Here is a 12,903-nt window from a genome sequence, read left to right as displayed (position 1 = left end):
AGCTTCCTGGCTTCCCAGATCTTCTCTCATTCTGCTCCCTGCCCCAGGAATACCCCTCCATATTCCTTCTGTCGCACTTCATCTCCCGCCTTATCCTGCTTCGCTGTTAGATGGTAAAGCCTTTCTTTTTCGACTCACTAGCAACTCTACAGTGCCTGGCATAATCAGCCGCAGCAGACTGAAGACAAGGGACTACAGAGGACATGTGTCACCCTTCCAGGTTCAACATGCTTCTCACTATCAAACAAGACTCCCAGCATCCTAAGTGCCTGCTCCAGTGACCCCAAGAGGAAAACGTCTTGCTAAGAAGGGGTTTTGTCATCAAGCATGACAGCTTATGAAATCAGCTAATCAACTGTGAAACATAACCAATGTTTTCTGCAACATAAAAATGCTATTTTTTTTCTCAAATTAGAAACTACAACAAGTTATGAACACTTGAGCTGAGATCTACACCTGTCACATTCAGTGTCACATTCAGAGACCTGTCCTTCTCCTTCTGAGTTCTTTTCATCCCGCGCAGATGGTGCCCACTACAGGGTGTTCATGTGAGATAAAAGGGTTTACAATGACTTTGGCTGGATGGGCTGCAGACAGACATGGAACTTGTCATTACAGTTCCTGACACAAGCCACAGTTAACCTACTTTGCCCATTCAAAGGTAACTGTTCCCTTGCGTTCTCTACACCTAGGGTCAACTGTGGGTGGTTGTAACAGACCAAAAGGACAGAAAAATAATAAGCTGGAAACATTTTTATATACTACCGTCTGGAGGAGTAGTCACATATTTTCTTGCAATTTCCACAGTGCCCCTTCTAAACGGATAAATTCATGAACATTAACAGCTAGTCTAGATTACAATATTACATGAAGTGTCAAAGTTCCCAGAGTTGTTCACTCGTTGCCACCGGGCCACTGATAACAAATTGATAGTCACTTAGAATTCTGCATGAGCCAGAAAGAAAGACTAGATCTGTAGCTGCACACAGTAAATGTCCCCAAGATTCTAATCATTACAGCCACATATGAGCTGCTTTTGTTAGTTAGGGAGGAAAATTTGTACTGAACATTATAGACAACAAATTTGGTCATAAGGTTTTCTTCCTCCTCATCTTTGCCAATTAAAGGCCATTACTTTCACAAAATTGACAGGAAACCCACATTCTAGGGCTGTGACTTCACCCCAGTCAACCCTGGCTCACTCTTCCTCCACTTGAAAACCAGGAGCGTCCGCAATGAGAGACAGTAACTACCAGCTCATAAACTCCAAGTTCAGTGCGGCCACCTCACTCCCCTTACCACATCTCTTCCAAGTGTGATTCAGCCCACATTTGGATTATTTTTTTGGTCTTTTTCCTTTTTTTTTTTTTTATCAGTACCGGGGATCGAACTCACTACTGCCTGCTTACAAGGCAGGCGCTTATGCCGCTGAGCTAAATCCCCAGCCCCCAGCCCACATTTGGAGCCAGTGCCTCATCCATCAAGACTCACTCACTTCTATCTGCAATTCTTTGTAATAGGAAATACACTCTTTACAATAAGAAGTACCTATGTAAATACCCACGTGAATAAGCACCGTCTCTCTCTATCCCAAACTCACAACTGCTAATGCCTAATATTTTAACATGCTTTTCCCAGAACTAAATAAAGCTGCAGGGTTTGTGATCTATATAGGAAGATAAAACAGCCTAAATAGCAACATGATAAATAAAACAAAGCCCTCTTACCCTGTGTGTGTGTGTGTGTGTGTATGTGTGTGTGTGTGTGTGTGTAATGACTCATACAATGTACATATACATACTTATCCACACAACTGGCATAACATCCAATATGCAATCCCTCAGATCTTGTAACACAGGACACCTGCAAGTCCTAAATGGTCCTTGGGTGGTTCAAGGTTCCTGTTTTCCTGAGCACTTACCCTATTAGCAGGAAGAGTTACAGGCAATGGAAAACTCAGCTCAGTTACTTAACCTCTGAACCTCAGCCTTCTCATCAGTTAAATGACAGCCTGCTCCAGGTCAGCGACACCCAAGAGAAGTAATGTGAGCCATATATACAATTTAAATTTTCTAGCAGACACTAAAAAACATAAAAAGAAACAGGTAAAACCAATTGTAGTAATAGTTTATTCAACCCATCATGGCCAAATGTTGTTATTTCAATACATAATTAAAATTTAAAAATTATTCAGGACACATGTTACATCCTTTTTTCATCCAAGTATTTCAAATCCAGCACATATGTCAAGTTGACAGCATGTCTCAATTTTGGCTAGCCACATGGGACCAGTGGGCCAGCACAGGTCTAATATCTCCGATACACTTCTTGACACAAGAAGTTATTTTAAATTAATAAAGGAAAGGACATATTTTTGCAAATCAAGGTGTACTTAGAAAAACAATGAAATACTTCCCTAGAAATTCTCAGTCTATGTATTCTCATTCAAGGCTTTTCTCCTCTTTTTTTTTAATACTTGTATTTTTTTTTAATAAGTGGAATTAGATCTGTAAACAGTAAGTGGTTTGATCCACTACTCTTAGCCTGACTCTGTTCTCACTGCCATGGTCACTGTCCTACAAACCTCAAGAGAGGTTAAGAACATTGAGAACAATATATAACTACTGAATGAATGAAGCACCTTAAAACAACCACAAAATTGCTAATCATGTTATCTTCCACATATTAAGAGAATACTATGAAATACACATTTGTACCTGTTGCAATCATTTCTCTAATTACTCAATATCGGCTGAGAAGGATTCGCCATGTTCCTCCTACCCAGTCTTGTTTATTATCCCTTCATGATCAATGATCTGCCTTCCCCAGATGGCTGGTCTGGGTTAAGAGTACAATATGAAATCGCAACAAAGCAAAGCTAACTGGCCTTCCCAGGAACTGAACCTGTGACCCTGATCTCATTAACTGTAGAACACACTTAACCCATCACAAATACACAAGGCCAGCTGCACCATAAAGAAGGGGAAAACTTACTGTGTCTATCATCGTGACACTCAGGAGAGAATAAACTCAAGATGTACAAAGAACTTTTCAGAGAACAAGATGTTAACCCTGACATGAACATTACACAGTGTATATGTATCAACACGTCACATGGTACTCCATAAAAATGTACAACTCTTATGTTTTTATGTATCAGCTAAACAGGAAATTTTAAAATATTTGTAAAGTTGAAAAAAAATATTAACTTTTTTTCAAAAACATGAATGAAACTCCGAAAGCAACAATGATTCTGGGGGGCTGGGGATTTAGCTCAGCGGCATATGTACCTGCCTTGCAAGCAGGCAGTCGGGAGTTTGATCCCCTGTACTGATAAAAATGAAAAAGACAAAAAAAAAAAAAGTGATTCTGGACACCTGGAATTCACCAGCAGCGTCCCAACAGCCAGCCCCACTGGCTCTCTCTCAAGCTTCTAAGAACTAAGAACATCAGCAATGGACATAAATGCTCTAGTGACGAGATCTGGAGTAGTAATGTTTCCTCTTCCAAAAACAGTGGCCGTGGAACTGTGGTCTTCTTTTTCACTTCTCCCGAATGAGGAAACCATTAGGCTAACCGCAGATGATTTGCTTCAAACAGTCAAGTTTTCAGGTAGCCCTGTTCATCCTGCCCTGTCCCCTCTTCCCTTAGCGCCAAGCGACCCCTCTCCGGAGCCACAGGGTGAGGCCGGTGGCCTGCAGGTGAGCAGTTCTCAGCTTACCCAGCCCAACACCTTTAGAGCAAGTTGTCCCTCCTTTCTTGTAACTTGGACTGATCTCTCACAGCAGCCGCTCTCTGTTCTTAAATTCTGTTTTAACAACCTGTCCACAGTAAGCTACATACTGACTTCTAAGATTTAAATATTTCCTGAAGTGTTCTGGGATGCAGTTTCTGTCTCCTTTCCTCAAACACTTAATATTTAATATAGTAACAGTTTCAGAAGCAACTTTATTAAAGTTTCTTCTCAACTCCCAAGGTATGCCATTTGATAAATAATACAAATATTTGGAAGATTTTAAAATCTGTTTGAAAGTATTTCTGCATTCCATATGTAACATTTGAGATGGCTTCACTTCTACTTACTGAGTTGCTGGGATATAAAAGCTTATACACACGGCCTTTCTATTTGGCTTCTTAAATATGCCTGATAACATGAGACTTCAATGTAGAAACATGCTATAAAAACACCACTTCAAGTTTTTACTCAGTTTCTTTTCACAAAGTTACTTCAGGTCATTTTTTTTTTTTTTTTGTACTTATGGATCAAGAGTTTGTAATCATGTATTTCTCAAACATGTGCAGGAACTATATATCTAAGTCTAAAATGTTTGTATCCATCTGCCTCAAAGCCACTATTATAATTAAATATTCAAAACTGCTTTACTTTTAATTCTAAGAATTTCTACATCAAGGAAAAAAGCGTAACAGCATGTTACATTAACCTTGCCTCTATCAGCCCGACCATTAAAAATACAGTGATGGTGACCATTCCCTATCTAGAACACTTGTTGATGCTCACAGAAACTGTAACAATGCATTAAGGGTCAAAAGATAGACAAAAATAATAAATTAATAAAATAAGCATAAAACATTGACTTACTACAATACTATTTGGTTTCATTAGCTGCACAACATTTTGTGGGTGAAAGATAAAATCTGATATTCAACAATGAATGGAACTATATCTACATTTGCTTAATCTAATCTTACTAGAAAATGATGACCAAAAAATATGGATTTTTCAACCCATGAAAACTGAGTCTTTAATAACTGTTTATGTGGTTGAGAGTTTAAAACAGACATAGTAGCACACGTCTGTGATCCAGCACTCAGAGGTTGAGCCAGGAGGATTATGAGTTTGACACCAGCCTGGGCAACTCAGTAACTTAAGAGACTCTGTCTCAAAAAATTAAAAAAGGGTTGGGGCAGTAGCTTAGAATAAACAAAGGCCCTGGGTTCAATCCCCAGTAATTAGAAAAAAAGTTTAAAGCTCTATGCATATAGATCTATCCAATGCTATAAGACAAAAGCAATTTATAGATCTTCAAATACTTGTCATCATTTTATTTATGACACACTCCTACCCATAAACAGAAATAATGCCAACTTAGTGAATTTATAAGATATTAGAGTAAATAGTGAAATTTGCCTTTCGGTCATTTAAAATATCAGTGAATCCTTTGTACTACTTTTAAAATATATTTTTTTTAAAACTAGGGCCAGGGATAGAGCTCAGCAGCACATCACCTGCCTAGTGAACACAAGGTCCTGAGTTCAACTCCTGGTACCAAAAAACAAAAACAAAATAAAACTCTAATTCTTCCTGACAAAATTTTTAAGAGAAGAAGAAAGCACCAGAAATACCAAAATATTAAAATTAAACTGTTACTACAAACTATTACTACATTATGTTTACTTCATAAACATCTGTAAAGAACTCTGTATACACATGTATGCATGTGTATGTGTTAATAGGCTAGTTGGTGGTGTTTCTTACAAGTGCTTTATAAAATAAATACTTTTACTGCCTCGTGATTTTGAGACCAATCAATATACTATAAAGTATGCTTTGCAGTTCTTAAGTCTTCACTTTGTGCCTTAACAGCCAACATTCATTCATTTTTTTTTTTTTGTCTTTTTCGTTTTTATCGGTACCAGGGATCGAACTCATGACTGCCTGCTTGCAAAGCAGGCGCTTATGCCGCTGAGCTAAATCCCCAGCCCCCAACATTAATTCATAACGAAGTCTTCTTATACTTACATGGCTATTTTGTGTCTCTTCTAAAGATTTACTATTCTTGGACTGCTCAATAAAAATGACCAATTAATTTGCTATCACAAAAACCCAAGAAGTACTCCAAAATATTTCCATCAAAGACCAACTAACAACTAAGTTCCTTACTCTACTATGTTGAAAACTGACTTTGAATGAGTCCATTCAAAAGAAACCCAAGAAGGATGTGTCACACAGGGGTAAACTCTCAATCCTGCCCAGTCAAATTTAAGGAAGACGTGAAATATATTCAGAAACTACTGCGAGGGCATCAGAATAGAGAGCAGGGTTCAAGAGAGAGGACACGCATGGGCTTCAGGGTGAGTCCTCGCTCCGCTCCTCACTGAGCTGGGCAACTTAAGAAAGCCTCCTTGAGTCTCCACTGTTATCAAATGGAAGCACGAGGCTTCCTGGCAGTGCTGTCTGAGCACCGAGTTAGATAGCATGTATAAATAGACTGCTGACCACAGGACCTTGATCTCGAGACTCAAATGGTCATTACGAGTGTTTAAGAGTATTTGTTATTTTAAAAAAAGAGTATTTGTTGCTGTTATTGTTGTTGAGTTTTCTCATTTCTTTTTCCAGTCCTGGGGACTGAACCCAGGGAGGGCCTTGCACATGGCAGGCAAGTGCTCTACTACTGAGCTAGGTCCTTGACCCTTTAAGGCCTTAGTTTTATGTATAATATTCAAATCTCAAGTGATGCTGAAAACTATACAAAGGAAAAACCTAAAGATTCAACTACAGAGCTTTCTTCAGTGTGCTTCACCTGATTATCTTGTGTATTCGCGGTTTTTAAACTGTAGGTCTTGGCACAGGAAGGAATGTGAAATCGTTTAGTAGATCTCAACTAGCATCTTTAAAAACAAAACAGAATACAAGACCGCACTGTACATAGAAAATCTAAGCATTACTTCATAGTTTTTTAAAATTACATATATGTGTGTAACTGTGTATGTAGCGACAATGTAAAATGCATTTTCGTTTTCTTTTGTACCGGGGACCAAACTCTCGACCTTGCGCTTGCCAGGCAGGCATTTAGGCCAGTGAGCTCAATCCCGGGGCCCTAAAATACATTTCTTACTGTGTCCCTAAAATAATGATCTAAAATCACTGCTTACCATTATAATAATGAGAATAACACTGAGCTGACCCTGAGTGCTTCATTGCGTAGTTTGCATTAAGGACATATGCACACAGATTTCATCTGATTCTCACAAAAATCTTGTAAGGAAGCACTAATACTGTTCCCATTTTACAGATGAGGAAACCAAGCCTTGGATCACATCACTTACCAAGGACAAAGGGCAGTAACTCACAAAGCCTCAGAACTTACACATTTATCCAGTTCCGTTAGTACTCAGGGACCAAATACAACTCTCCCTTCTATGAAAGCCAAAAAGTAGCCTTTTCATGACGTCTACTTGGAGTGGGACTTGCTGGGGTTGTCCTACTATCATAGAGAAAATTGATTCAGAGGTGAAAGCACCAGACAGGAGACCCAGCTTCTGTCCCTGGCATCATTGCTTTAGTGCTGTGGAGCTGGCAAGTCATTTAATCCCACTGTGTCTGGATTTCCTCACCTACAAAACGGGGATGATAGTATCTGCCCTGCCTCTCTGAGGGCCATGGAGAGAAAGTATAAACACACATAACAAGAGAAATGTCCCATTGTCGTCCTCATTACCTAACCCAGAGGATGACTGCTAGAGGCCCCATTCTTCAAAGAAACACATCAACTATGATCAAAAAAGGGAGGCCGCAGCCTTTCATGAATTGTATGTGTAAACACTTCGCACAATTCTCGGCACTCAGTAGGCCCTCTGTAAATATTCATTACACAAAAAGAAGCAAACCCATTCCACCTATATGCATGTTGTATGTTTTGCACTTTCTTTCTCATCAGCTCATTCTTTTTACCACTGTGTATCAAACACCTGCTAAGTGCCACATGAGAAATCTGGATCATCTAAAAAAGAACTAAAGGACTATCCCTTGCCTGAAGAATCCATGTTAATGTCAATTAATTACTCCAAAATGGTGTAAGAAGAAATTGTAAAATATAGCTTGGTCCATTACCAATAATAAAGTATTACAGTACCTTACAGTTTATGAAGGACTACCTAGTAGCTTTTGTTTTTACAACCAATAACCTAAGAATAATCAGTACAATTATCTGTCTGATACTACACTCTGCTCTCCAGCTACTGAAAATTCTTGAGAGTCAAAGTTTCTTAATTTGTAGGAGGTGGCTGTAAACATAAGCTTTTGAACAATATACATTTAAAATAATCAATAGTATAAGAAAGCGATCAAGTGTATGATTTTTCCTTGCATCTGTTTGGGTTAAAGGAATACACAATGCAATCACATAGCCTATATAAGGTACTTCAAAATATTTCTTTTTAAAAAAAACTTGCCTTTGACGTTTTTTCCTTACAGGCAATTTTCTTTTAAATATAATGAACTGGATTTTTTTTTCCCAAAGAATAAAATAAAAGCAGGGAGTAGTGCGGGTGTCTTCCCTTTGTTGACTTTTTAGAGATGACTCCAAATTGCCTGTTGTATTCAGATGCCTGAGTCGCAAACAATGCCAAATAACTGTAAGCCATTTTATATATAATTCAACCACTGTAATTTTTACAAGGGAACACTGATTTAACTGACAACTTAATGAACTGAAAATTTGCCATAGGTTATTTATTAAGAACCTTTCATTAAAATTACGTTATCCTTTGTATTCTAACCACTCCCTCTCCACCACCACTAGCCCCAACACACACAACACACTACACCCGGTCCGTTTCCCGGTCATTATTCGTACCCCCTATTAAAATTTCACAACACACGATCGTAGTTACTAGGTTTCCTCCGCCCTCCCCCTCCAAGGAACCGATGTGTCTTCAAATATATATTCTCTCTTCAAATGCACAATTCACAAGATGAGTGCGCGCCTCTATTCGGAGAACAGCTCCAGTGAAACGCGCGCGTCTGTCCTTCAGCTTGCTGGGACTCGCATTTCGTTTAAAAAGCCGCAACCCAGCCACCGAGTCCGCGGGGTTAGGCGGGCCGATCCGGCTCGGAGCTCCGGGAGAAAGGCGGGCTGGAGTCCCGGGAAAGCCGCAGCCCGAGCCCGGGGAACGTGTCACCCCCCGGCGGCGTGCGGTCCCGGGCTCCAGCCTCGGCGAGCAGGGAAACCTTTGTCTCGCCTCAGCCATCGCACTGGTGGCTCCTCTGCTCGGCCCGGAGCTGGAGCGAACGGCTCGGCCGGGGTTACACAAAGCGCGGCGGCTCCGGGCCGGGGCTGAGCGGGCGGGCGGGCGTCCGGCTCTGTCCCCGCCGCAGCCGGGGCGCGGGGACCGGACTAGCCGGCCGGGCTGCCGGGGCGGGAAGGCGGCGGTAAGCACAGCTCCGACGTCCCGCCGAGTTCCCGGGCGCAGCCGGCCGCCAGCCGCCCTCGCGGGCTCCCCCGGCCGCGCACACCACGCGCAGGTTCCTCCCCGAGGCCCGCGCCCCGCGCCCCGCGTCCCCGCCCGCCCGGCCGCCCGAGCGAGCCCACGCCCCGGGCAAGGTCGCGAGAGCGCGGCGCCGCGAGGCCGCCCGGAGGCGCCAGCGCAGACGCCGCCGCCCGCCGCCCCGTGGTCCGACCCGGCCGCCGCGCGGCGAGGCGCTCACCTGCGGTCCCGGCGACGCGCGGTCCCGGCCGGCGAGCGGCACAGCCTGCCGAGCCTCCGCCGCTGCAGCGCTCCCGCCTCTCAGGCGCCCGCGGCCTCCATTGCGCTCCCCGCCGCCGCCACCGCGCGGCACTGCGCGCCCGGCCCCGCGCGCGGTCACATGCTCCGCCGGCAGCGCCACCGCTCGGACCCGCGCCCGGCCCCTCCCGGCCCGCCGCCCGCGGGGCTCGGTCCCCACCACGGCAGGGGGTGTCGCGGGCGGGCCGGGCGCGTGGGGACGCGGCCTCTGGGTCAGAACCGAGCCAGGCGCACCTGGCGCGGGGCGAGAAACAAGGTCGTGAGTCACCGCTACACCGGACACAGTCCTGGCCGCAGGCACCCGGGGACCCAAAGACTAGGGGCGACCTGGACCCCAGAGGAAGGTAACTCTGCAGAGTGCTCGCCACGTAAGGGTATGGGGACTCTTGAGGGTCGCACAGGTTGAAAGATATCCCTTGCCCACAGAAATAAAAAGGCTAGAAATTGCATCGCTGAGTCGCTATATATCTGAACAGTATGACACTGACACTTAGCATTATAGTCCCCAGCCAAATGAAATTCAGTACTGACGTCGATGTTTTAAGGAAAATGAGTATTTATCTTTTCCTTTTGGAGGTTAAGCAAAAGCACTGAGACTTTTTCCGCCATACAGTTTGTTATGGTTATTTCAGAGGAATTATGTAAAATCAGCTCTGATGGTCTTTTAGTTGCTATCCATGCAAAGATACTACAAATAATTTAGTGTCATTTTTAAATAGGAAATTTAAAATAAAGCCGAAACTCCTTGTGACAAAAGATGCAGAAGATGAACAGTAGCCCTAACTTGTACCGATATTGAGCCAAGTGCCCAGTGCCAAAAAGACAAGTAACAGTAATGCACAAGAGTGACTTAGAGCATCTTCGATAGTGAAGACTAGTGTATTTGCCATATCCAACTGTTTTTCTAGATTAATTTTTTTTTTAAACCAGTGATTGAACTCACGACCTAGCACTTGCCAGGCAGGCGCTTATGCCGCTGAGCTAAATCCCCAGTCCCTAGATTAACACTTTAGCTACCAGCATAAAACAGGTTTTTGTATCATTCAGCTGTTCAGTTTGTACATATAAACTATGTCAGCTGTATTCCAAGTAGGAATAATGAAGTTTTAGAACTGAACAAGTTCCTTGTGAATCAGTTTAGTAGCACTAGTAGTTTCCAGAACCAGAAATCAGATCTATGTAGAATATACACCTGAGGAATTTTCCTTTACACATGAGCCTTACCAACTACATGAGAACCACTCTATCTACACAAATTCAGATTTACACAGATAAATTCACATTTACTGTCTTTTCATTCTGTAGAACAGGATAGTGCGACTTATGTACTCAATATATTGAAAAAGTTCTGGAGGAATGATGTCATGTTAGAGTGTCTCAAGGTTCTTGGGGGCCACTTATGACAAGGGTGTTTCCTTCTGTCACTTTTTCAATGCACGTCTTCGTGGATACCATATCTAGAGCTAGAATAACAGCTTTGGCTTATCAACCCAGGCCCCAGATATCTGCTTTTTATTTTTCTTTTCTTCTTGTTCTTTTCTTCTTCCTCCTTTTTCTTTTCTTTCTTTCTTTCATTTTTGGTTTTTTTTTTTTTTTTCTTCTATGCTGGGTATGAAACCTACATCCTTGTTCATGTTAGGCCTTGTGCAAACACTCCCAGCCCATATTCTATTTTTTAAATGATCAGTTACCTCTCAGTTAAGATATTTTTCAGACACCATATACAACACAAAAGAAAGATACAGAACATCTAGGAATTTTTGAAATATTTAACCACTTAACTGCTGCATTAATAGTTACAGAAAATATGTGGTAAAGTGCTGGTATCTTTAAACCAGTAGTTTCAAACCATGGATTTTGTCCTCCAGGAGACACTTGGTTGTCACAACAGGGAATGGTAGGTGCTCCTATGAATTATCCAGTGACTAGAAGCCAGGGACATTGCAAAATGTCCTGCATGCTCAGGGCAGCCTCCCACATCAAGGATTCTCCCAAAATATGTGAACAACCCCAAATGTTAATAGTGCCAGAGTTAAGAAATGCTGATCTAGGACACCCAAAGCTTCCTGATTCTACAATGTCTGTGACTGACACTTTCCCTGTGTATATACACTAGTGTTGGCTTCACCTTTAGGAAAAGAGTACAATCTTGTAGCTTTTCTTAGAAATTCATCTATCAACTTCAGAAAGATAATTACACAGGAAATTAACAAATACAGTGCAAAAGATACCAAGATATGAGCCCAATGAACAGAAAATATGTACTCAGTACAAAAACATTTTCAATACTTGCAAAAACTAGCCAAATTTTATATTGAAAAACAAAGACAGAAAAACAATAAATTTCAAAAAGTAAAAATCTATATAGGCACCAGATGCACTGGCAAATGCCTGTATAGTCCAAGTTACTTCAGAAGCTGAGGCAGGAGAATAGTAAGTTTGAGGCCAGTCTGGGCAAGCTAGTGAGACCCTATTTCAAAATTTTAAAATAAAATAAAAGGAGGTGGGGGTTAAGCTCTGTAGGAGAGCATTTGCCTAGCATGCATGCAATCCTCAATCCTCAGTAGTGTAAACTTACAAGGCTACATTTTTTTTAAATAAAAATTAATATATTAGATATTTATAACAAAATCTAACTACTCGATTTGCTGTTGGTGGTGGTGGTGGTGCTATTGGGAATTGAAACCAAGGCCTCATGCATTCTAGACAAGGGCTTTACTAATTAGCTACCGCTCCAGTTCTTAAAATTTCCTTTTAAATAACTCATGTTAAAGATAGGGTGACCATGATGGGCATGATGTTGATAACTATAATCCTAGAACTCTGAGCAGCTGAAAGAGGAGGATCACTAATTCAAATCTCACCTGGGCAACTTAGTGAGACCGTTTCAAAATAAAACAAGGGCTGGGAATGCAGCTTAAAGCAGAGACCCTGGATTGAATCCAGCGTGCCACAAAAAGTGGGGGTTGCCATGCTTTCTAGTTCACCCAGGACATTCTGGTTTCACCTAGTGTCTTGACTATATATAATCCCAATTTGGGTAATAAATTATATAATGACACTTTCACAAAACTAAAATAGAGTTATCATTTGATCCAGCTATCCCACTCCTTGGTAATACCCAAAGGAATTAAAAGTCAGCGTACCACAGGAATACCTGGTTGGCCAGGTTTATTTGTGACACAATATACAATAGCAAAGATACCGAACCAGCCTGGATGCCCATCAACAGACGAATGGATAAAGAAAATGTGTGTGAGTGTGTGTGTATAATATGTACAGTTGAGTAGTTATAAAAAGGAAACTTTGCTATTTGCAGAAAAATAGATGGACCATGATAAGCAAAATAAGCTAGAATCAGACAAATATTGCTTGTTC

The 12,903-nt window shown here is 41.8% G+C and overlaps 1 protein-coding gene across 5 annotated transcripts in view; it reads right to left on the bottom strand.

The window, feature by feature from the left end:
* Nucleotides 1-9,607, bottom strand: part of Cracd (capping protein inhibiting regulator of actin dynamics) — a 357,802-nt gene extending 348,195 nt beyond the window's left edge. For all 5 annotated transcript variants that reach the window (XM_063240494.1, XM_063240491.1, XM_063240493.1 and 2 more), the window contains exon 1: nt 9,449-9,607. The gene's annotated coding sequence lies outside the window, so the exon portion shown is untranslated. The remainder of the gene's footprint in view (nt 1-9,448) is intronic.
* Between the last annotated feature and the right edge of the window lie 3,296 nt (nt 9,608-12,903).

Source organism: Cavia porcellus, unplaced genomic scaffold, assembly GCF_034190915.1.
Source record: "Cavia porcellus strain 051 isolate PalLab524CR breed Dunkin Hartley unplaced genomic scaffold, mCavPor4.1 scaffold_30, whole genome shotgun sequence".
NCBI lineage: Eukaryota > Metazoa > Chordata > Mammalia > Rodentia > Caviidae > Cavia > Cavia porcellus.
The sequence above is the reverse complement of the archived record's forward strand: the minus strand, read 5'-3'. Positions and strand labels throughout refer to the sequence as shown.